At 38.5% G+C, this 3232-nt stretch overlaps 1 long non-coding RNA gene across 1 annotated transcript in view; it reads right to left on the bottom strand.

Moving 5' to 3' along the window:
- The window catches only part of LOC125038911, a 4261-nt gene extending 1272 nt beyond the window's left edge, over window positions 1-2989 (bottom strand). The window contains exon 1 of the long non-coding RNA XR_007116085.1: window positions 2926-2989. This is a non-coding gene — a long non-coding RNA (uncharacterized LOC125038911). The remainder of the gene's footprint in view (window positions 1-2925) is intronic.
- Window positions 2990-3232: the final 243 nt, after the last annotated feature.

Here is a 3232-nt window from a genome sequence, read left to right as displayed (position 1 = left end):
GAACGGGGATTATCTAAGTGTTATTTTAATGGCAATTATGACTTAGAAAAGGATTTCTCTTAAGGGGCACACTGGTGTATTCTGCCCTGGATCCCTTTACAGAGCGGGATACTTCACCGGCTGTGAAGGGAACCGAGGTGAAAATCCCTGCCTAAAACGGTACCGCTGCGTTGGTCTTTCGCCCCAGCTACAGCTGGAAAGATGATGCTAAAACAAAAACTGTAGTATAATTATTAGAAAACATATTACTTGTCTAAATGGTGATTATTATACCAAGTTCGGTACAATTGTACGATTATCCACGCAAACGTTAATTTAATCAATGAACGTAAACAGACCCATTCCGACATGCTGAAGACACGGAGCATATTCAGACATTATTTACACCCTGGTAAACAAAGTGAGAGACATAGAACAATTATGGAATACCATATCATGATTACAAAAAGTAAAAAACAACAATAATCACTGTACTCAACAAGAAACTTTGTTTTACATGGGGTACGGCTGGCAAGGCTGTCATGATGGACAATGACTATTTTACTCAATTTCAGTACAGTATCTGCTTCCTCCCAACTTGAGTTTTTTATCAGCCCATAATTACATCTCTTGTACAGTAGTAATGACACTGATAACGGCATATGCTATCGTAAAGAATATTGTTGAATTTCCTATTTTTGTTGAAATGTGGCGTATTAGGGTAGCTAGCACAGTTGTAAGATGTATGATAATAAAATGGGTGGATTCTAAGTTTAATGTTCTCTTTCTTGAATACTTTTAATCTGTGCGTTGATATCCATGGAGATGATGAGGGTTCGGGCAATACATCGAGCGAGTTTACGTCATTGCTTAAACTCCGCCCATCCAAACCTGTAAATAAACCTGAAATTTGATACTAGAGGCCCACCTCGTGTCTATTGTGCCTATTTATTTATTTACCAAGAAAGCTTAACTGTGCATATATTTTACAATGGAAATGTATTATATATATTCCTAGATCAGTCTGTATGCAGAGATCAGAGAATCCAAACATGAACACAGATTTTTTTTCGATTTTTGACTGGAAATATATGGAACCTTCCTCAAACACACGGTGTCTCAATGAACTTCTCCAATGCTGTATATTGTCAATAGTATGTGTGTATATTTAAAGTTTAAATGTGTAAAATTGCTTTGATGGAGAGGGGGAGAGAGAGAGGGGGATAAGAGAAAGAGAGACGATAGGGGTAAGAGAAAGACAGAGAGAATGAATGTCTGAACAAGTCTTGGGTGGTTATTCATGCTGTTATGTGGTTGTTGATGCTTTGAGCGTACTGTGTGGAATGAGGTGTTCGATCATTTTTTCACAAACTCACCCTAAACCTGGCAGTGCATTCAGCAGCCAATCAGCGTTTATGACGAGAAATATCGTCGTTAGTAAAACTCAAACATGTTGGACTTTCATACCTACAAAAGACGGACACACACACACACACACACACACACACACATGCTGGGAGCAACCATCATGGCGCCCCTTCAGCGTTTTCACACATACACATATATAATGACTGCTTTGGATCATGACATTGTTTTGAATCGCGCGTTAATCTTTCAGCTCGGTCAACACAAACTCACCAGGGAAAACCGCATTCGTAAAGCTTATTTTCATAACCAATTTCCGCCTTCATTTCATTACTGTACGATATTGAAAATAAGAAAAATGAGCACAATGATTTTACCGTGTGGGGGAAGAGAAAATACCGATATTTTCGTTCGTACTCGCATTGTTCTGGGAAACTTGCCGGGGAAGCATTAGGCTCATGACTCTCTCTTGATTCAACTTCATGACGAACACGTAAAGCTTGTCATGTTTTATAGTAATTTAGGACACTGACGCAAATCTCGCGTCTGGAAACAACCTCTTAGTAAATCTCTTGATTCAGCCTCCATGCCGGTCGGAGGAAGGCCGAATGCAGACGGCACCGGAGCCCAGAACAGTTCACGAGAGGTTTGAGGGCAGGCAATGGAAACGCTGAAGGGGCGCCATGATGGTTGCTCCCAGCATGAACGTTAGTTTGGGATAAGCTGACCTCCCACTTTATTTGTTATTGGCTATTATGTGGTTACATTGATGAGCTAATTCCATATAACTGGTCTTTGTGTTCCCAGAGAAAATTTTATCAGTCTGTGTCGTGTAGATTTTTTATTTTTTTTTTTGCCTCATACTGCTAGAAGAGAAAGCTCTGAGAACCTGATTCTAGCAGTGTTCAAGAATGTACGACGGATTGTTTCTGGTGTGGTAGTGTTGATTTCATTAGTGACGTACTTATAAGGATTAATATTTTATAAATATTTTTATTTTTGTTGTTGATGTTGCTCTAATAAATGTACACCTTATTTAAAATACCATCGAATTCCTTCCCTTATTAGGCAACCATATCATTGGGCATCCCCAGTTGGTGGAAGCTGCCAGCATTTATCATTATATCGTATTTATTTGTTTTATTGTTATTATTATTTTGCAAATGGATTTAGAAGTTTATTTTTATTTTAATTATAAAACGAACATTACACGTGTTGACCCCAAGTAGGGCAACGTGTGTGTGTGTGTGTGTGTGTGTGTGTGTGTGTGTGTGTGTGTGTGTGTGTGTGTGTGTTTGCGTAAGTGCATAGGTATGTGTTTGCATTCTGCGTGGTACCTGGACTTCTGAGGGTAAGTGGTCAACAGCTCACTCACCAGCTTTGCATAGATTATTTTGTCGTTGTGGGTAAGACAATATATGTATTCACAAAATGCTGAAGAAATCGAAGACATCTATAAGTTGGCGTCAAAGAGTTAAGGTCATCAGATCATTCTGTTTCTTTTGTTACACACACACACACACACACACACACACACACACACATATATATATATTTGTGCAATGCAACGAAATTGCTCACCGGTATCTTTGAAGACGAACGAAAATGCAGTGCAAGTGGGTAGAACGAAGCATAATTTCCTGCAATCACCTGCAAAGATACCAGTAACAACAATGATGATAATAAGTGAAAATAAACTTCAAGGCAATTATACGAACTATAGTAAACACGAACGTACCATCTATTTCCATTATATCTATTTTTTTTTTTTTTTACGAGAGAGATCATCTGGATAAATAAAAGCGTTATCCATTATTCCAGTAGTGTTCCACATATTTTAAAAATTTCTTTTTTAACAAACCCACCTAAGGGAAATCCAGCGCACGTC

Source organism: Penaeus chinensis, chromosome 26 (genome assembly GCF_019202785.1).
Source record: "Penaeus chinensis breed Huanghai No. 1 chromosome 26, ASM1920278v2, whole genome shotgun sequence".
NCBI classification, from domain to species: domain Eukaryota; kingdom Metazoa; phylum Arthropoda; class Malacostraca; order Decapoda; family Penaeidae; genus Penaeus; species Penaeus chinensis.
Note: the sequence above shows the minus strand (reverse complement) of the source record. Positions and strands in the feature narration are given on the sequence as shown.